Source organism: Podarcis filfolensis (assembly GCF_964270895.1).
Source record: "Podarcis filfolensis genome assembly, chromosome: 5".
In the NCBI taxonomy this organism is placed as follows: Eukaryota; Metazoa; Chordata; class Lepidosauria; order Squamata; family Lacertidae; genus Podarcis; species Podarcis filfolensis.
Window position 1 is genome coordinate 81,432,519 of NC_139608.1, and position 22,734 is coordinate 81,455,252.

Here is a 22,734-nt window from a genome sequence, read left to right on the forward strand (position 1 = left end):
GACTTAGAGCCCTGATTGTGACATCACGTCAAGAACATCAGCAAGTAAAGGAGGCTTTCTACGTCAGACCTTTGCCATCACATTCATGCCAGCTGTAAACTGGGTAAAGCTCACATGCCAGAGGGGGTGGGGCTTGGCAGCACACTGCTGTTTACCCTCACATGTTTACTTACACATAAGTAAAAGGAAGACCCCAATAGGGCTTTGTGTGTATGGTGTTCCCTCTTGGGTTGCTTACCAGGCCTCCTGAGATCCCAGGAATATTTTTAGAAGGTGCGCAAAGTAAAACATGTTTTGCTGTTTTTATTTTAACTACTTCTTTAGGTGTTTATCTTGTGAACCACCCTGAGATCTTTCGAGGAAGGGCGATATATCGATCTAAATAAAATTTAAAATAATAAGTAATAAAGGAGGGCAGGGAGTGAGGAGGCAGGCTACTTTCTCAGAAAAATTAGGAGAACAGCGCCTGTTTGCCTCATGTCTCAAGTTCTATAAATGCTAGAAACTTGCTCTTTTTAAAAGGAAAAAAGGAAAGCTGATGATTATGATTCCATACCCTCAAACATTTCTACGATGAAAATAATTCCATTCCATACTGATAATGATAATAATTTTATTATTTATATCCTGCCCATCTGACTGGGTTGCCCCAGCCGCTCTGAGTGGCTTCCAACATATATAAAAAACATAATAAAACTTTACAGGGCTGCCTTCAGATGTCTTCTAAAGGTTGTATCTCCTTGGCTGGTGGGTTCACATAACTCCATACCCTCCAACATTTCTCTGATGAAAATAGCGATGTCCTAAGGAAAAGCGGGACATCCTGGAATCAAATCAGAAACTGGGGTGGCTTCTGTAAATCTGGGACTGTCCTTGGAAAATAGGGGCACTTGGGGGGGGTCTGTGGTTCATGGGGGTGCAAGGAGGACTGCCTCCCCCATGGGTGCCCATTGGGCTGGGGAAACCCACTGAAATCCTAATACGTCAGGTCAGTCCTAAGTCTGGCTCTCAGTCCTTTCCGTCTTCAAATGTAAGCCCCCCCCCCAGCTGTTTCATTCAGTAGCTTTGTGAAATGGGAAAGGAGTTGGGCATGCAATCATTTCTACATCAGCAGGCAGACTTGCTGTGCTAATCCTTTTCTGAATCTAAACTGGGGAGTTCCACTGCAAAAAAAATTGCACTCATCTTAATTTAGATTTGGGGGAAATGGTGAAACACTTTCGTTGATGGTAGGGCTGGGAAGGAATTTGGAATGGGAAGGAAAACTACATTATGCAAGCATTTGGGACCCATTCCTTGTGGGATGGGCAGATATCCTCTTGAGATATCCTCTCAAGTGTGGGTGGCTTTTGGTAATGGGTGTTTTCACCTTTAGGCCTGGGGGCCGTGTGGTGACCTCCCTAACCAGCATGATGGTGTGCCAGTGAGATGGCAGCCATCATTTAGATGTTGGCCCTGATGACATAGGAGCTGTAGTTGCGCGGTCCTTGAACCAAAAAATTGGTTGCTAGGTTTCAAGGTGACTTTTTTTGTGAAATGCTACTTGTTCCAAGCCCTAGAGAGGCACACCTGTGTAGCCTCAATGTGTGGATGAGATGGTGGCATCAGGAGGAGGGTTTGAGATCTGGTTCCTTCTCTAAGGGCAACACTTGCTTTGAGTCACAAGCAGGAGAAGTTTCTTGTCTTCATGTCCTGCTTATGGGCTTCTCATGGATATCTGGTTGGCTGCTTTGAAAACAGGATGCTAGACCAGACAGACCTTTGATCAGATCCAACAGGTTGTGTGGCAAGTTCCCGCCTCCCCCCAGCAGAAATATAGACACATGATGCAATTATTTAGGTTAATGGGCTAAAATGGCCACAACTTCATTGGTTACAGGTAATTAGCGGTATTGGCTTAGGCATTGGTCCTAATCGACTATCCGGCTTCAGCCTGTCTGCTCGAAGTCCGGGAAGGGTTAACCACCAGTAGGGGGAGTCCTGCTGATGCACATCAACTAGGAACTCCCCCGGGGTCATCGCTCGGGGGCATGCCTTAGGCCCTCACTGCCATAGGCTTCGGACAGGGCCACGCCCCCCGGAATCCTTTATCGGACTACCCTTCAATATGTGGGGGAGGTGATGGCGCTTCCTCCCCCCTTCCATCTACATAACAATACCCCTACCAAGGCCTAACCGCCAATGCCAAGGAAGTTGTGACGCTACGAGGTAGGTGAAAAACCAAGTGGCTGGTGCCAATTTGCCAAGTGGAAAAAATTCCTGCCAGGCCCCTTAACGGCGACCAACCGAGGTCCATAGCAAGGTCAAAGGAAACCTTAAAGGGAGGGAGGGTGGGAAACCAGAGCAGCTGAAGCGGTTGAAAGAGGGAGATCCCCAGCCGCGCCAGCGCTGAATAGGGCAGGCCACACACCCCAAGCCAGCCGATTGGCTGGCCAAGGGTTGACACGCCCGGGGATTCCCTCAGTCGTGCGGAGGCTGAGAGCCAGCCCCCGCACACGTGGAGGGGGCGTGAAGCCCGCAACCCAACCTCCTCTCTAGCTCGGAAGTGGCTTTCCTTCTTATGGTCTTATGTATTGAGACACAAGCCCCAGTGAGTCCCAAGGGATGCTTATAAGGCTACAGTGCAGACGCAAATCCCGTTTTAAATGCAGTTCCATTCCACTGAATAATCCTTATATCTTCCATGTTTTCTATAGCGCAGTCTCCTACTTAATATTACGGAGAAATACATCTTTCAATTTTCAGGGGTGCTTTTTCTTTTTCTAAGGACAAAATTGTAGTTATTTGTTGGGCCACTGCCTGGTTTTGTGGCTAAAAAGAGGTCTGCAAGGGGCCCGGTATCAGATGAAGGACACTCATTATAAGGAAGGGCGATGCTGGGGCTAATTCTCATGTCATCTAGATAATGAAGGCAACTCAGCAGGCTCTGCCCTTTGCCTGCCACATCTTCATCCCCAAGACCATGCTAGATAATGGCAATAAAGCGAGATAATAACCCAGGAACCCGTTTGCCAACCTGCGGTCACCTACGGATTTAAGAAGAGGGAGGATGAAAGCTGGGCTAATGTCCTCCTTTCTCACAATACTTGAGAGGTACCTTTTGCCGTTAACATCAGAGGATAATGAACAAATGCAGCAGGGACATGACATTGGTTTCCTTTCTTTCTTTTCAACATCTTTTATAACCTTTATTGGCACACACCTCTCTAACATCTGCATACACGCTGATCCCACGAGCCCAAAGGTTAGAGGGAAAGAGTCGCGTCCACAAAACAGATTGCTGCTAGTCCTTGGGTCAGTCATGCAGTTGGGTGAATCAACTCCTTTCCAGGTGGCACCGGATGTTGGGAGTCTGGTAAATACGTTGCAGAGATGTGCAGAAAGAAAGAGTCTGATAAGACTGCTGGTTGGAAGGATGAAGAAAGCTTCAGGTGTATCCCTCATAGCTAGGGCAGAAAAGCCATTCCAAGTGTAGGTTTTGCCTGCTTCTTGGGAGAAAAGCAATGACAAACCTAGACAGCATCTTAAAAAGCAGAGACATCACCTTGCCAACAAAGGTCCGTATAGTTAAAGCTATGGTTTTCCCAGTAGTGATGTATGGAGGTGAGAGCTGGACCATAAAGAAGGCTGATCGCCGATTAGAGTTGATGCTTTTGAATTATGGTGCTGGGGAGGAGACTCTTGAGAGTCCCATGGACTGCAAGAAGATCAAACCTCTCCATTCTTAAGGAAATCAGCCCTGACTGCTCACTGGAAGGACAGATCCTGAAGCTGAGGCTCCAATACTTTGGCCACCTCATGAGAAGAGAAGACTCCCTGGAAAAGACCCTGATGCTGGAAAAGATTGAGGGCACAAGGAGAAGGGGATGACAGAGGACGAGATGGTTGGATAGTGGTTGGATAGCTTCACTGCTGATCCCATTCATTTGTAGAGGAGGTTGACAAGGACACCCTGCCTCAGTCCCTGTCACTGAGATCTTTCTGGGAGGGGTGCCCAACATGTCTCTCTTTTGCTCTGCGCTGGTGGCAGAAGGGAGGCTACACCTTGTAATCATCGTACCCTATTTTTGAGCCTTTTCCTCTCGGCCTAATCTCACACTCACACAGCAGGAAGAACGGGAGGCGAAGTGGCTCCTTCCCTAAGAATGCAGCTCGGTTTCAAGTTGCTGATTTGGTTCTTTTCTTCTCCTTCTCAGAGTTCATGCTGAGGCTGTGCCGGTAGCACCCGCCGTAGCCGTTCGAGCTCGCTGGCCCAGTGGGACTAATTACTGCATTTACAGTAAAACATGCAAGGAAATGTATCTCCCTATCTCTGCATAGCCAAGATTACTGGAGGATAACCTACTACATTACACAGATTAATACTCCAGTGAGTAAATTAATCCTCAGAATTTCACTCACTCCTTGTGGCTTATAAATTTTAATTGGCTCTAAACTGCCACATGAATTTATGTGAATGTCTATTGATGCAGTGGAAGAGATCAGAAATTACTCTATCAGCCTTCGAACCTTCAGGATAAGAGAGCAGGCTACGCTGAGACCAATTTACAAACATATATTAAATGTCCATAAGGTGGGGATTCAAAACTTTTACATATTACATAAATCTCAGAATTAAGAGGAACAAAAGCACTGCAGAGAGGAAGACAAAGGCTGCAATTTAAATGGACATATTTGCTCATTGTAGCTATGCACCGGTGTCCCCCATCAGCACATCACCACAACTGAGTCAGTGATCTCAATTACCTCTTGATTGCTTAGATGGCTTTAAAAAAAATTAAATCAATACAGGATAAGTTTACCAACAGATATTAGTCAGGATAGCTAAACAGAGTATCTCTGTTCAGAGGCAGCATCTGGATGAGCTGAGTGAAATTTAGGGATAGAGAACTCGTGGTCCTCCAGAGCTGGCCAATGTTAGGGGTGGGGGAGCCAACAGGATGTGAGGGGCCACCAGTTCCCCATTCCTAGTGTAGTTTATCTCTCTCCAGTGGGGACATGTAGCTCAGATGGCCAATGCAGAGCCACACTCTCCTTTCTCTCTGGGAGAAGGGAGTGTTGTCCCATACCCAAAGGCCTGGCCCTGGCACAGCTTGTCTCCCCGCAGGGCATCTATCATGGGGGCACCTGGTTGCACCCTCTTGGGCCCTCGGAATCACGTGCCCAGGGCTGCCACTCCCACAGCCTCAGGCATGCTACGCCAGTGCTCAGAGAATCTCACTATTCCAACAAAAGAAACTTCTTAGACTTGACGTCAGGGAGAACAGTTTGGAAACCATTCATTTCCGTTGAACATATAGGAGTCATGGTTCTCTGTACACTCTTCAAATCCATGATTTCCTTTTCCTCTCTTCATCCTCATTCTGCACCTGCTCATCCTATGGCCCACCAAGCCAAACACAGTCAACCAGCTTTCTATGGTGCCCTGTCAGGTGCTCGACAATCCCCTATTCTTGCAATTCCAGGCAGACAGCAAAACCAGCAGGTTTCACAAGACCCCTGGGGGCCGCCAAAGAGCATATGGCCAGAGAACCACATTCAGCTTGAAGGGTCAGGTGTTGCGAAAGCCCATTGGAAGAGGTGAAATGCAATGGTTTGTTGTCACTGGATTTTGTGCCAAGATCTCCCTTGGAATCGATGGGGGAAGATTTCAGTTGCTACTCATCAGCTTGCTTGAAGTGTGGGGTTTTTTTATTATTTAAAAAAGCTGCTAAATTAGGGTGATTTTATGGGAAGGAGGCAGTCAGCACAGTGAAAGGAAGAAGAAGCCTCTTGGATCTGAACAATGTAACTGCTTTGGACTTTGGAAGAGAAGGAAAAGAGTGATGATGTTGATGCTTGTGTTTACTGGAATTGTGCAGACAACCAAGATTATTTGGTTCATTTCTATCTTTAAAAGCTGAGGGTCTTAATTAGTTAGATTAGAATGGCTCATTGACTCTGGTGAGCTTAAGAGAGGCTATCAAGCAAACTGCTGGAGACCTTCAATTGCAAGAAAGGGGTCTTGCTTTTTCTTCTCTGCACCACTTTTCTCATCCACTCTAGAAAGATCACCCAGTGCCATCTGTCGGGGCTTGCAACAGGTTCAGATGAAATAGCCAATGCCTTGTGTGGTCATATCATGAAGGATGCCAGCTGGAAGAATGAAGAAAGCATAGCATCATTTGGGCAAGACTAACCTTTGAACGAGACCTTTGGGATACTTGATCTCATCTCATGTTTAACTAGCCCCACTCCATCCTCAGTGGTCCCCCTTTTCTCAGTGAGTGTCTACCCCCATCACTGCCATGGTTTCTAGCTGCTAGGCCTACCATTGCTGCCTTTAGAGCACATCTGAAGCACACTCTTCCCTCAAACTGTAATTTGTTAAGGGTTGCAGGGAACTGTAATTCTGTGAGGGGTAAATTACAATGCCTGAAATTCATCAAGGGCGTTTGTGGTTCACCTCAGGTGTCAAAATGTCTCGGGCCGGTCCTGACTCTCACTGTCGCTGCTGGATGGATTGGTGGGAGTTAGGAGTCCCACAACCTCTGGAGGGCTGCAAAACCCTGCTCTAAGACATACACAAAAGGCCCTTGAACTTCAGGAGAAGTTTTAACTTTCTGTTGTTCACTGGGCGTTACAAATATGTGTAATTGAACCTTTGTTTCCTTGTGAGTAAAATAAAATAAAATAAAAAAGCTTTGGGAAGTGGGACTTTGAGTGTGAAAGTGTCAGGGGAAGAAGAAGAAGAGTTTTGGATTTGATATCCCGCCTTTCACTCCCCTTCAGGAGTCTCAAAGCGGCTAACAATCTCCTTTCCCTTCCTCCCCCACAACAAACACTCTGTGAGGTGAGTGAGGCTGAGAGACTTCAGAGAAGTGTGACTGGCCCAAGGTCACCCAGCAGCTGCATGTGGAGGAGCGGAGATGTGAACCCGGTTCCCCAGATTACATGACTACCACTCTTAACCACTACACCACACTGGCTCCAGGGGAGGTGGTGCGTTACACTTTTCTCATACCAAAAAGGTTTCCCCAACTCAGTTAATCCAAGCACTTCTGTACTACAGACAAATGTTGTGGTCTTCAGGTTTTGATGCCAGCCAATAGAAGCTCCCAGTGCCTTGTTTTGCAGGCCTTGCATTTATTGTTTCCAAAACAAGTAAGAACGTTTTTTACTCTTTAGTCAGAGATATATAGTCTGAACTCTTAATGTCACCTTAATGTTATTTGTCTGGGCCTAAAGAGCTGAACTCTGAATTGATGGGGTTTTCATTTCCTCTTACTGAGATATAATTAATGTTTCCTGAAACCAGTCAGGCTCAGGATATTTTAATTCAATTGTAACTATGCAAGGCTCTCTACAATTAACTCCACGAAGCAAGACCAGCCAAGTGGGTGCATTACTGCTCCATTTTGAAGTAAAGGTGCAGAGTTACTATAAAAGAGGGAGCTGCACAGACAGAATGGGTGGTGCCAGTTGACCTAGGGAAGACATGCTTAAGAAAAGCTGGGAGCCTCACACACCAGCTATCTTTACAGCTCTAGCAGTGATTAGAGATAAATGAATCTGCCAATTTTGGTTTCTCCTGGTTTCTCTTTTTTTTTTCCAACCATAAACTCAATTTGTCACATTTCCACATCAGTTTGCTAGAAAAAGAAAGCTGTGATGAGAAAAATTGTCAGCATATTCTCATCCTAATACATGCAATTGTTTTCTTACTCCATGTATTTTTACCTAATACGTGCATGTTTGCAAGCCGTTTTCCCATATGTAATGCACTTCTGCATATTATTTTCACAAAGGTATGCATTTGATAAGTTTTTAAATGGTCTTCTTGCAAACTCTCCAAAGGTCAGGTTCACGTGCTTTCCCATACACCAGTCAGAAAAGTTGCATGGGCAGTAAAATTTAGCTTTGTGATAAAAATGCCTAGCTTATTGGTATAGGCGATCAAGAATGGCTGGTGAGAGCCATGCGGCTGAGCTGGAGCAAGTAGTTCAGACCTGTTCACACGCTGAATTATAAAGTAAACTGAATACAACAATAGGCTTGATTACCTATATCCTCCCAAGGCGAGGAAAAGTGACAAAGCTAAGCCTGGTAGAACAGCTTACTCTATGGTGTTAACCCCTTCATGCATTAATTAGACTTATGTAGGTTATATGAGGCTGGTTGTCCATAGGAAGAGCGAGCGACTAGGCAGTGGCAAAAGGAAGAATGTAAGATCATAAGAATAGCCTTCTGGCTTTGGCCAATGAGCCATCTAGTCTAGCATCCTGTTCTCACAGTGGCCAACCAGATGCCTGTGGAAAAGCAAGGAGCAGGAAGAAGTGGACCCACCCAGGTTTGGGGGTCCACCAAGATCATTTTGCCCAAACACCTTCACAAAAGATCCTGAAACTAACACTGACTATACATAAGCAGACCAAAGTGAGCAGGAGTCCCACCCATCCATCTGGGGGGACGGAAGTACTCTGGGCTGCTTCTGTTTCCTGCTCGACTGGTTGACCAACTCCCAGTCCATCCCTGGTGGGAGAAGAAAGCTAACATTTTTACTGGGAGGGTTTCTCACTTTCTTCCATTTTTGTGACTTATGAGGCACACAGCCGTGCGATAGAAATCTCATCGCTTACCCTTATCTAAAGGATATCCTCTAATTTGATAGGAAAGTGCAGGAGTGTTTTGAAAAATAGATCTCAGCACAATTTACTGCAGATGCCCTTCAAGCCTCTGCCGGAGGAATCATTTATCAAATATGCGAGAACATGTCACAGCAAGGATTTCTGAGCCTTATCCTAAATTGCGCTTCATATATGGATTAATGAATGAAGTAATAAATCAGGAAAGATTGCTGGTAGCTCTTGGTTCACCGGCTCTTGTGGCTTCCTTTCGCAGCATCCTCTCCCGCAAGGCAGCGAGGCAGAGGGTGCTGGGAGTGAGAGGACTGAAATGGATCAGGTTTCCTCTTCGTACTGAAGATCGCCAGTCCTGTTGGTCTTTTCTCTTTGGCTGAAGATCAAGGTAACACTTGAGAAGCCATGAGACTGGTCAGGAGCAGGGCCGGATTTAGGTTTGATGAGGCCCTAAGCTGCTGAAGGTAATGGGGCCCTTTATATGTCCAGCTGTCCTTTGTCAACAACAAATTGTCGCTGTTTTTTGTGTTGAATATATGCTATATGGTAATAGGTATCTAAAGCCATTTGCAACCAATCCATGCAGAATGTAGGCACCCTATACAGTGGTACCTCGGGTTACATACGCTTCAGGTTACAGACTCCGCTAACCCAGAAATAGTGCTTCAGGTTAAAAACTTTGCTTCACAGAAACTGTGCTCCAGTGGAGCGGCAGTAGCAGGAGGCCCCATTAGCTAAAGTGGTGCTTCAGGTTAAGAACAGTTTCAGGTTAAGTACGGACCTCTGGAACGAATTAAGTACTTAACCCGAGGTACCACTGTATATAGGATGGAGCAAACCAGTGATATTTTAGGGAGCAGGCTAGCAGGCTGGGCCCATGGCTTACATCATAGGAGCCCACACAACACAAAACACTGTTGCTGTATGTAGGTTTTATTTTATTTGAATAAATATTTATTTGAACCTAAAGGCAGCTGTCCCTCAAAATTTGCACTTTTCTGAATTTTTCACTGCAGTTCTCTAGCTAAGTAATACATACAAAAATACATATGTACTGCAGTGAAGTGTGCATAAAATGTTGCTGAAAATATTGCACAATATCATTGTTTTGCAAAAATGTTTGTGTTGGGCAGAATTGCACACGTGTATTAGGAGAAATTCACACTGAGAAAAGCTGATTTATTGGCATTTTCTTTTCTTTTTTAAAGACTCTCAAGCTGATATGGAAATGTGAAGTCCTGAACTTAAGTGAGGAAAAACAAGGAACTGAAGAAAACCAAGACAGAGATTCACACATTCCTAGCTGCCTGAGGTAAACTTGATGGCTGAACAGAGATACATCATTTTTATTCACTACACCACACTTTCGAAGACAATGCAGAATGACAGCTTATGGGAGGCTGCTCCAAAGGATAGGTGCCTGATTCCACTATCATATGGAATGGAACTGCTGATGAGATATTATCTGCTGGAGGCCCAGGAAGGCAGCCATGATCCAAACCCCCAGCCAGCAGTTCTTAACCTGTGGGTCCCCAGATGTTGTTGGACTACAACTCCCATCATCCCTGAGCTCTGGCCTTGCTAGCTAGGGATGATGGGAGTTGCAGTCCAACAACATCTGGGGACCCACAGGTTGAGAACCACTGCGGGCCTTAGCCAAAACCAGGAGCCATACAAAGGAGTTTGGAAGCACTTGATCTCTCAAGAAGTTAAAACCAAAGCAGCTAAATTACTTTGATTTACTCCTCTGTGTTTATGTGGCCCCTCTTTGCGTGCAGTAATTTAGCCCTTGGAAGGAAGCAAAGGCAATGCTACAACCATAAAAAAAAAATACACTGGACTTGGTAGTTGTCTGGGGCTTAACTATTCCTGGGTCTAAGGTGATTGACTATATGGGACTGGCCGAGATGACTGGCAGAATCCGTGACCAAGGGAAAGAGACGGTGGAAGAAGATTGGAAGAAATTTAAAGTTTATCTTAAGAATTGTTGTAAAATTAATGAGTGCTAAAATGTCATGGGTAACGTAAAACAGAATTGCAGCGATAAATGATTGGGTAAGAGAAAAAGGATCAAAGAAATTGAATCATAAGTAATTGAAATTAGGGGTTGCTGAAAAAGTTTAAAACAGGGATGCAGAAAAGGGAGGTATGGGGAAGTCGTTGAAATAAGGTTTAAGAAAAAAAGGTTATGAAATTATACGTGTTTACATGTTTGTTTGTTAATGTGTTATGTTGTGAATTGTTAGTTTTTGTGTGTTAATATATGTTGTAAAACCAATAAAAATTTATTATATAAAAAAAAACCTATTCCTGGGTCTAAAAACCAATGTTTTTGTCTAAAGTTAGCTTTGCTGGTGTGGAATTGATCAAGCTGTCTAGAAATAGTAAGAACATGGAAGTCATGATGTTTCATTTTTTAATTATTATTTTACCCTTCCTCTCAAAAGAGCCCAGGGCAAAATATAATCATCATCATCATCATCATCATCATCAACATCATGTGGTTATTTTGAAGATGGAGAGCACTGTGGAGGCATTTCCAATAGTCAATATCAGGGGACCATATGCTGTTTCTATGGAAATTGCTTGTGAGCTGGTGGGCGGATCATTACCTAGCTGCTAGGGGTGTGCAAAATCCCACAACTCTGCCCCAAGCACCAGACAGGTTTTGTTTTCGTCTCTCTCTCTCTCTCATTTGCATCCCTTCTCTTTTATCCGCATGTAAACAGGAGCTCCGTGTTCTGACAGGTTGTCACCAGCCTCATCTTTATCCTGAGGGCTACTACTGTGAAGTACAACTGCTCCCGACAGTCCCTTTCATCTTGTCTACACAGAGTTAAGGAAGAGGCTGAAAGATTTCACCGCGAGAAGCATGTAAAGCCCACTTTAGCATTAATGCGACAACCCTGGAAGAAGCGGAATGAGAAAGCCCCCAAGTGTGGCATCCGTCGCGGGAGCCTTAAGTTTGTCACAAAACAGGCTGCCTCCACACTTAATGTCGCACATCTCCAAAGGGCTTGGTTATCATATCAAGTGTTTGTTTTGTTCCCTCAGCTCGTCTGTGTTTGTTGTGAGGGAAGGAAAGGTGAAGAAGAAAACTCCTCGAGGAACGGCAGAGGAGCCAAATAAACATCCTTTTAAAGTATTCCCACCCACCCCGCCTTGCATCGTCGAAGCTTCATAATCTGGGCTCAGGGAGGCTGGGAATCAGGATTGCCACAGTTACCCCACATCAGTTGCCTCCCGCAGAAGAACACAGCTTGGTGATAATTTATAATAATAATAATAATAATAATAATAATAATAATAATAATAATAATTTATTTATACCCCGCCCATCTGGCTGAGTTTCCCCAGCCACTCTGGGCGGCTCCCAATCAAGTGTTAAAAACAGTACAGCGTTACCTATTAAAAACTTCCCTGAACAGGGCTGCCTTAAGATGTCTTCTGAATGTCAAGTGATTGTTTCTCTCTTTGACATCTGATGGGAGGGCGTTCCACAAGGCGGGCGCCACTACCGAGAAGGCCCTCTGTCTGGTTCCCTGTAGCCTCACTTCTCGCAACGAGGGAACCGCCAGAAGGCCCTCAGCGCTGGATCTCAGTGTCCGGGCTGAACGATGGGGGTGGAGACGCTCCTTCAGGTATACAGGATTTAAAATCAGAGATAGCATAGGTTTAGCTGCCTGGTATTTGTTCCAGGGTTGCTTTGTTAACATTATGAGAGTTCCTAGTCCTCATTGTGGTTGTGGAGCATCTGAGTAGATTTCCATCCTGGTCGTGGGCTTTCTGTCCCCAACTAGCTCGGGGCATTTTCAGAAGCGACAATGGGAGCACTTACTGTCACAGAGCGTTTGTAAATGTGGTTAATGGCAAGATGGCACGCGAGAGAAATCCATAAATCAGATCATTCCAGTCCAGTGCATGGCCTGAAGGACCCATGAAGCATTACCTCCTGCTGAACCTGGAGAGGAGACCACCTTGGATCATTCATGCTCCCCGCCTTGAGCTCTATTAAGGAAAGGTGGGCTAGAATCGATAGAAAGAATAGCCAAAGTAGCTTTTTGCGTTAACCATCACGTTAAATTGCTTCAGAGGAGGTTGTTGGCGGTGGGGGTCAAACCAAGGCACATTTAGCTTAGCTGGATCAACCACAAAAGGAATAGGATCATAGGAGGAGCTGGAATGCAAAGGGCAACCAGGCAAGGACTGTTAATAATCTGTGCATACCATCAGTGTGTAGAAGGAGACTCACACTCCCAGTGGCCCTGCACCTCCACATGCAGGTGTTACCTTCAGACAGTCTTCCATGTGTTCAGAGTAAGTGCAGAGGACGGAGTGGGTCCAGGTTTCTTCATCCCAACCCCGATATCCAGCCCTATCCATGCATTCCATGTGACATCTGCAAAGGGTTTCACACATAGGACAGGACACACACATAAACTCCTCCCTTTGCAGTGTTGTACCCAAGCAGGGCCAGATTTAGGTCTGATGTGGCCCTAAGCTACTGAGCGTAATGGGGCCCCTTATATGTCCAGCTGTCCTTTGTCAACAAATTGTCACTGTTTTTTGTGTTGACTATATGCTATATGGTAATTTACGGACCTAATAGGCATCTAAAGCCATTTGCACTTAACAAAATATGTACAGTATTTTATCAAAGCAATTGTTGAAAAGTCCATGCAGAATGTAGGCGCCCTATATATAGAAATGAGCAAACCAGTGATATTTTAGGGAGCAGGCTAGCAGGTGGGACCCATTTCTTACATCATAGGAACCTACACAACACAAAACACGGTTGCTGTATGTAGGTTTCGTTTTATTTGTTTTTTATCTTATATTTTGGAAATGTACATCCAGGGGTTTTTTCCCTTAATTTTTTAGGGGGTCCTCAAGGGAGTGGGGCCCTAAGTTATAGCTTGTTTAGCTTATACATAAATCCGTCACTGTACCCAAGCATGGATGGTGAAGGGCAAGGCAGGCAGAGCTGATGGGAAGGGTAGGGGAGACGTATTTGCATCATGTTATGTTGCTTTGCCCGACCCAAATCCAATAGATAAACCACAACACAGCAATCTTTCAAACCTAGTGCTTCTCCGGATTTCGCAAAGCAGTTCTCCATCCAAAAGATGTGAACTGGGGGGGGGGGGAGCACATGTAAGGTGAAAGCGCACATTAAAATGCACCTGTTAGCAAAAAGAATGAACCAAAATGAATTCCATTTAGAGAAAATTGCTTGCCAAATGTATACATTAGGCCAAGTTCACATATTATGCTACACGTGGAGAAAAACGCATTTGCATTTTCCTACAGCCTTTTTTTAAAAAAAGAATTGCAAATGTATGTGGAAGTGAGGCAAACTGAATTTAAGATAGGAAAAATCTGAAACTCTTGGATATGGCTGTTCCTAGCTGAGGGTGAGGCAAGGAGACATGGTCCTTCTCCCCTATCTATAGACATGGAAGACTGTCTGAAGTGGACTTTTGTGTACCCACAATCTAGGTGTCTACAAGTAGCTCACAAGTACATAAATTGTGTGTGCCTGGGGGCCCTTTTCTGGGCTGAGAGCTGAGAATGGAGAGCTAACAGATGCAATGACTGGGCACATGGAGCCAATCAATGCATAGTGACTGGGGACAACAGGCAAGTTCTCAATATCCACTCTATGGGCATTTCCAGACTGTCAGGGTTTTCAGGTGGGATTCGATAACATAATGCCAAATGCATGTTGTGTGCAATTCTAGTTGCTTGGAAGGCCTCACACAACAAACCTGCTTCATCCAAAGATCAGACTTTTTCCAGTAATGAATAGGTTGGATGATACACTGGAAAGTGAAGGATATGACCCTCGCTTAGATACATTATCCAACTTCCCCACAAACAAATCAGAACAAATCAAATAGCCTACTGCTGTCTAATGTCCCTGCAAGCAAATCAGGATGGATGCTCAATTAGAAGGTCACAGGGATGCACCTTTTCATGTTGATAGTGTGTTGATGTATCGCACAATCGTCCTGGGGGAACAGCCCAAACACCCTAGGTGCAACTCAGGATATGTAACCTTCTGAAAGGGTTAAAGGTAAAAGACCCCTGGACAGTTAAGTCCAGTCAAAGGTGCCTATGGGTTGCGGCGCTCATCTTGCTTTCAGGTCGAGGGAGCTGCCATTTGTCCACAGACAGCTTTCCGGGTCATGTGGTCAGCATGACTAAACCACTTCTGGCACAACGGGACACCGTGATGAAAACCAGAGCGCATAGAAATGCCGATTACCTTCCCGCCACAGTGGTACCTCTTTATCTACTTGCACTGGCATGCTTTCAAACTGCTAGGTTGGCAGGAGCTGGGACATAGCATTTGAACCACTGTGGCGGGGATTTGAACCACCAACCAGCAGAAAGCACAGGGTGTTAAGGTATGGCAAAGGAACTCTGCTGTGTTGATAGCGCCAAGAATATTTCTCTGCTTTAAATGGTGGTTGGGCCTGTTAAAATAAGCTCCTCTCAGCCTTAATGACAAATCAAAACAAAGAAAAGAAAAAAGGGACACTAGACTCTCACTGAATGCCTTTATTTACTCTCTCATCTGCCCTAGCATTTGCATATCCCAAGTTTAAGGGAGGAAGCACGTGTGTGTGTGTGTGTGTGTGTGTGTGTGTGTGTGTGTGTGATAAGACCCTGGTTCTAATGGCTTAATCCTCTAGGTAAGGATGGGAAAACGTGATGGTGGGGTGGGAGAGACGAGAAAACCACATATGCACATACAACTTCCGAGCAACTGGGCTTGAATATTCATTAAACAACATTTAAATTAAAAACCCCAAACTCTGAAAAGCAGCAGCATATGGCCTGCTTTATTTCGCATAAACCGAAGAGGAGGTTGTGCCATTAGTTTCTGCAGACATAACGTTCATTACAAATGAAGTATGTTTTCCTTTAGGGACTGCGCCTCCATTTCAATAAGCTACTATTCCCTGCAAAGGGAGCTCGGTAGACTTTGCATGTGAAGTACTCTCAACAAAGCTCTTCAAAATGTAAACAAAATTCCCATCAATCTGCTGCTGCCGGGGGGGGGGGAGATGGGGGGAGGGGGGAAATGAACAAATGAAACTCTTTTAATAGCATTTTTTTAAATATAAAAAAGAAAGGCTTTCAATTGGCAATATTTCATCATGGATTGGTAGGTTCTGTTATCCTTCTGCTAAGCCCTCTCTCCCCAAACACACATACATCCTCCCATTGGATATTTTAGAAGCAATCGTTCCTTGTTGCAGAGTTATGGAGTCCCCTGCTGGATATATACCTGCTTTGCTCCCATTGAAAATCTATTTTAGTCCCTTTTGTAAATCTCACAACATTTTGAGGGTACCCAGGAGCCTGAAATTTGGCATGCAAGTAGTCCAACATCAGAAGACTTCTGCTGGATCAATCCAAAGACCAATCTAGTCCAGCATCCTCTTCTCCCAGTGGCCAGCCAGAAGCCCCAGTGGGGGGAAACACAAGCAGCACTCTCCCTACCTGCAATAGCCAGCCGTCGGTATGCAGAGATAGACTGCCTCTGACAGTGGAGTCCCGATATTAAAAAGGTAAAGGGACCCCTGACCATTAGATCCAGTCGTGACCGACTCTGGGGTTGCGGCTCTCATCTCGCTTTATTGGCCGAGGGAGCCGGCGTACCGCTTTCGGGTCATGTGGCCAGCATGACTAAGCCGTTTCTGGCGAACCAGAACAGCGCACGGAAACACCGTTTACCTTCCCGCTGGAGTGGTACCTATTTATCTACTTGCACTCTGACGTGCTTTTGAGAACTGTCTAAAAATTGGGACATGTTTCATATCAGTTGATAAGTGGCCATGGCCCACAAGACTGAATGCTCCATCATGCAAAGAAAGTATGACCCTTCCTTGGTTCATGTTTGCTTCTTGAAAGGAGGCATCACTTCACACTGCGTCATTGCATTGCTTTTTAAGAGTACTGGGGCCCTCTCAAAGCACGGGGGGAAGAAAAGGAATGCAGACAGGTCTGAAACTAGGTTTGTACTTTGCCGAGTTGGGTTTGTTCCTTGCTCTGCTGAGTGTACGCATCTCAACAAGCCAAGCAAAAATTTTCGTTGCCTCAAGCCTGTAGCGGTACCAGGACATAATTTGCTTTCTACAGTTCTCCTGAAGTATGTACCCCTCAGACACTCTACATTTTTTCTTTTCTTTTCTAATAATCCAAGTCATTTCTGTAAAATGATTGTAAATACGAAACGGACAGTGAAGATGCGGTGGAACAAAGTTTAAAAAAGGTAAAGGACCCCTGACAGTTAAGTCCAGTCGCAAACGACTCTGAGGTTGCGCCGCTCATCTCGCTTTACTGGCCGAGGGAGCTGACGTTTGTCCGCAGACAGTTTTTCTGGGTCATGTGGCCAGCATGACTAAGCCGCTTCTGGTGAAACCCGAGCAGTGCACAGAAATGCTGTTTACCTTCCTGCCGGAACGGTACCTATTTATCTACTTGCACTTTGATGTGCTTTCGAACTGCTAGGTTGGCAGGAGCTGGGACCGAGCAACGGGAGCTCACCCTGTCACAGGGATTCGAACTGCCAACCTTCCACTTGGCAAGCCCAAGGCTCAGTGGTTTAGACCACAGCGCCACCTGCGTCCTGGAACAAAGTTAGCCGCAGGAATATTGACCACCTCGCCGTTTCTAATTGCGCTTCCTCTACAGATAATAGTCCGGGAAAAAACCTGACGTTCAAAGGCAGTCTATTAAAAATAGTAAAATGTGAAAAACCTTATAAGATGATAGCAAGACCCGGCCTTAACAAAGAAGCCTGAAGTAGGGCAGCTATCACTAAGATTGCAGCCTCTGCAGATGACAGATGTAGCAAGGTCAGCAGGAGATATGAAGGTGTCTTCAACACACAGTAGGAACAGCATTAAAAGCCTCCAATTCATCAATACCTTCCACATAATTGCTTCACCTCCCACAGGAAAAAGGGTTACCCACAGTATCATCACAGCACGAAGCTTGCAAAACTCAGCATGGTTTTTGGGTTGTTGTGGGGTTTTTAAATCCAGGTTATGAAAGGCTGATACTTATTTGGGCTGTGCTTTAAACACACATTTGTTCTGAAGAACACATTTGATTTTCAAACTGGGAGAATGTGAAAAGGAGATACATAGAATTGTTTGTAATACTTTGATTTTTCCATTTCATTCTTTAAAATCTTCAAACCAAGTCCTTGGCGAACCTTTAAAAAAGTCTGTAAGGCAGGCCAGGATGAGAGACATCCCAGAGGTTTATGGGTGAGATGACATTTGAACCTCATAATTTACATTCCTGACCACTACACCACATTTCTATCCCCATAGCCACAAAATTGTTCTTAACTTGCAGATATGAGGCATCTCCAGATTTTTGCCATTCTGCAGGAGAGATTAAAGTGTATACTTGGAAATTTAGCTTTGCACTCTGGCACCCAGGCACAACAAACCTACCTTTGAATCCAACCTCTGTGTAAATTTTGTGTGAGCAAATCAGGATGAATGTTCAATAAATAAGTTCTCTTAGAGAACCCATCATCTCAGCATATAACAGTCTCTTTGGCTCATAATAGCAATCCTTTCTGATACCATTTAGAACAGCCTTCCCCAACCTGGTGCTCTCCATCTGTATTAGACTACAAATCCCATCATGTTCAGTTAGCATGGGATAAAATCAGAATGATTTGCCTAATGGATCTTGCAGCACCATAAATTCCTCTGGTTGTTTAAAAATCAGAAAGGATGAAAGCACAAGTCTGTGCCTCACTAAGTTTACCAACTCCTCATCTGGAGAGATCATCTGGTTCTTTAACATCTCCAAGACAGAAAGGGTTTCCACAGGGGTGGCCATATTCCATTTGCTTGAAATACTTTATCCTTTATTGTGAAACTCCGCTGTTAAACAGGATCACGAGGCCCATGCCTAGAGAGGACTCCTTGTGTGGGAAGAATTGTGCCAGATGAAGCCCTTCCTCTTACAGTACTGAGAATGGAAAAGGCACACTGCTAGACCTCTTCACAGCAAACAGTGCACCTCAAACATTCTCTTCAGGCATTGGTTGAATGTGGCAGAGCTATTTAGCCTGTCCTCCCAAGCTCACCCTCTCTCATGAGAGCCCTTTGCATCCAAGGAGGCTTCTCAACCACATTGGGAGCCTCCATGGCTGCAAAACACCACCCACTGCAAAAGTTCACCCTCATCGCAATAGGAGCAGGGGGTGTACCCCTCTTGACTTTTCCCTCAGATTAGGCTCAAACAGGGATTAGGTTCCGCAATGCAAATGGTTATTTCTCAGGTGTCTGAAGCCAAACTGCCCTTCCTTCCACAACCAGGATAGTGGGAGAGCTCTATGCTACTGGTTGTACCACAACTCTCCTCCTGTCCTAGGCCCTGTGCAAGTTTTCCCCGATCTTCAGTCTGTCTTTTACCTCTCTGCACAGAAGCTGTGCCTGTGGGGGAATACTGCTTGCTGCACTAGTACATTCCTCTGAATTGGCAGGTGCCAATAACTTATTTTCTCTACACAGCGACCAATTTGACTTTGCACCAAATCCATTGGCCCCTTTTAAATATGTTTATTCAAGCCATTAATACTGTGGAATAAGGGTGAAACATTAATACATTATTTTTTTAAGAATACAACCAAGAGACCCCTCTGCTTTATTTAATACAGTGGTACCTCGGGTTGCAAACACCTCAGGTTACAAACACTTCGGGTTACAGACTCTGCTAACCTGGAAGTAGTACCTCGGGTTAAGAACTTTACCTCAGGATGGGAACAGAAATCGTGTGCCGGCGGCAGTGGGAGGCCCCATTAACTAAAGTGGTACCTCAGGTTAAGAACGGTTTCAGGTTAAGAACGAACGAATTAAGTTCATAACCAGAGGTATCACTGTAGAGATTGAGAATTTGGGAGCCTCCCGGTGTTGTTGGACGGCTCTCATCATCCCTGCCCATTGGTCATGCTGGCAGGAGCTGGAATTCAGCAACATATATTGCTGGAGAGAACGTGCCTTCTGCAGTATTGTTTAAAGAGAGACTGCATCTTTGGTTTCAGCTGCTGCTGTGGGGTTACACCTCCCTCTAGTGACAACTAGCAGAATACAAAATGCTACTTTTAAGTAGAACTACATTTTACTGGATGTATGGAAGTGAGAGCTGGACCATAAAGAAGGCTGATCGCCGAATTGATGCTTTTGAATTATGGTGCTGGAGGAGACTCTTGAGAGTCCCATGGACTGCAAGAAGATTAAACCTATCCATTCTTAAGGAAATCAGCCCTGAGTGCTCACTGGAAGGACAGATCCTGAAGCTAAGGCTCCAATACTTTGGCCACCTCATGAGAAGAGAAGACTCCCTGGAAAAGATGTTGGGAAAGATTGAGGGCACAAGGAGAAGGGGACGACAGAGGACGAGATGGTTGGGCAGTGTTCTCAAAGCTACCAGCATGAGTTTGACCAAACTGCAGGAGGCAGTGGAAGACAGGAGTGCCTGGAGTGCTCTGGTCCATGGGGTCACGAAGAGTTGGACATGACTAAACAACAGCATTTTACTGTCTTTTAAACTTTTCCTGCCTTATTCTCCAATACAGCTATTCCAAGCTTGGCTTATAAATTTCATAGAAAGCTTACGAATGTGAAGTTGAGCAATGTTTCACCAACAGCAAGTCAAAGTTTGTTTTTAATATTACTGCTAGTGGAAGCGAGTATTGGGACTCTGAACTGCATAGGAAAGACTAACCAGGCTGTCCTCATGCAATTATTCTGTGCAGTGTTAGTGCTGGCATACAGTACTACCAAATGTTTACCAAGAGCACATCAAAAGGTATTTTTTGGTATGCAGGGGAGAAAGAGGTTAGCATCCTTCTGCCTCAGGAGACAATGAACTAGGGCACCCTTGCAGGGGTAATAAACTGAATTTCCCTTTTTTAAAATCATCATCTTCCAACACTATTGCTTTGATCCCTCCTCTGGAAATACGCTTGCAAGAGGTGTAACTTGTAAGAAGTCATTTGCTGTACCAAAGGTTACCCACAGTAGCCTTAGACCTCAGAGCATCACACATCAGCAACCTTGAAACCTGACAGGCCATGTTAACCCATATACAGATGCAGTAACAAGGGGAAACTCTTTTTTACCTGCGAGAAGTTGGAAACCTTTCTAAGCTGCTCTCACGGCAACATATTGAACCCAAAGCATTGTTTGACAGGAAACATGACACTACTAAATCTAGTAATTCCTGAACTCAGGAGCAAGACACCTCCATTTATGTGAACTCACAAAGTACATTGGCTTCAACAAATTTAAAACCTAAAAATACACCGGCCACATGCCAAAAAGAAGCAGTTTCTTCTATAAATAACTATTCAGTCTTTTTTTTTTTTGCCATTTCCTTCTCAGCAGAAAAGCTACCCCAAATATGTTGACACAAGTGAGTGAGACACTTCAAGAGGTAGCACATTGGGAAAATCTGGTGTGAAGGTCTAATTGCCATTTTCCTAGTAATTAGGTCCCAGAGGCATCATTACCACATCAGACCCATCAACTTAAAAGCAATTTCAAAAAAAGAAAGTGAAGACTCTCGCAGCTGCTGAAGAGATTGCGCCAATGCTGAGGAAGTTATAGGCTGAGTTCCCTATCGAGAACGTTTTGCTTCATGTTCCATGTGATTTTAAAAATATCCTTTCAGAGGACCCCTTTTGTATCAGCTCATCTGCTAAGGAGCACCTGAGCGTCAGCCTGAGAAACTCACTGCAGCATAGAATTTTTAAAGGCATGTTCTGTGACAGTTCAAGTTGGAGGCACTGACAAGTCTCTAGTCCTCATTGCTATAACCAAAGAATGAGACCCAGAACACACCACTCTCTTGGAATTGCACACTGCAGAAAGGTCTGCAGTACAGTGGAACCTCGGAAGCCGAACGTCTTTGAACTCTTAACGTTTCGGCTCCTGAACAATTGAAAACCAGAAGTGATTTTTCCAGTTTTTGAATGATTTTCAGAAGCCGAATGTCTGGTGTGGTTTTTGAACTATTCCAGGAGTCGAACAGACACCCCGAATGGATTAAATTTGAAAACCAAGGTACATCTGTAGCGCGAAGGAATCTTTCAATGAAGCATGTGTACCTACCATGGATCTCTCAAAAGAACCCTGGGGTTCCTCAAACTGCTTGAAAACCACTTCTCTGCACTATCACAAAGCATTGTGGGAAACTTTTGAGGCAGGGCGAGAAGAAAAAAAAATAAGAGCATTGCCATTTACACCAGTAGTTCCTTATTATGCAGCTTTGAGGCTGAGGAAACTTCACAGATGAGAGGAGCTGTATATTATGGGTGGAAAGGAGTACTAGGAAAGCTGATTAAGAGACAAGAGTAGCAAGCGGAAACAAAACAAAATAGGGAGTTCCCTGAAAAACTAGGTCTCGGGCAGAACTACATGCAGAGTTGACACAGGTAGGGCTGTGCAGGAGATATTTGGGGGAGCAGGGCATACAGGGGAATTCTGATAGCTTGTTGCTTGTACTGTCAATTGTACCACTGTGACCTATAAAATCTAATGAAAGCCGCATACAAGGTCACAATTTCACATTGAGTTTTGATCCAACAAGCCAATTCTCTGGCTGTATGTTTCTAGGCTAGTGTAACGGTCTTACGCATAAAGCCTAATTCCCCACTCAATCCCTACTCAAGGTACAAGACCTTCCAATCTGATTAACCGCCAGGGCAACATTAAGAGATACTTTTCTTTCTTTATTTTTTTTAACCTACAAGTAAATTCTAGGAGCCCATCATTCATGTTCCATGTGTGATTTTAAAAATATCCTTTCAGAGGATCCCTTTTTTATCAGCTCATCTGCCAAGGAGCACCTGAGCGTCAGCCTGAGAAACCCACTGCAGCATAGACTTTTTAAAGGTATGTTCTGTGACAGTTCCTGTTGGTGGCACTGACAAGTCTCTAGTCCTCATTGCTATAACCAAAGAATGAGACCCAGAACACACCACTCTCTTGCAATTGCACACTGCAGAAAGGTCTGCAGTACAGTGGAACCTCAGAAGCCGAACGTCTATCAAGTAAATTCTAGGAGCCCATCA

At 44.7% G+C, this 22,734-nt stretch overlaps 1 long non-coding RNA gene across 1 annotated transcript; it reads left to right on the forward strand.

The window, feature by feature from the left end:
- Positions 1 to 63: 63 nt before the first annotated feature.
- LOC310763187 lies at positions 64 to 11,763 on the forward strand. Its single transcript, XR_014548531.1, has 3 exons — positions 64 to 273; positions 9,827 to 9,930; positions 11,348 to 11,763. It is a non-coding gene; the product is annotated as an uncharacterized lncRNA (long non-coding RNA).
- Positions 11,764 to 22,734: the final 10,971 nt, after the last annotated feature.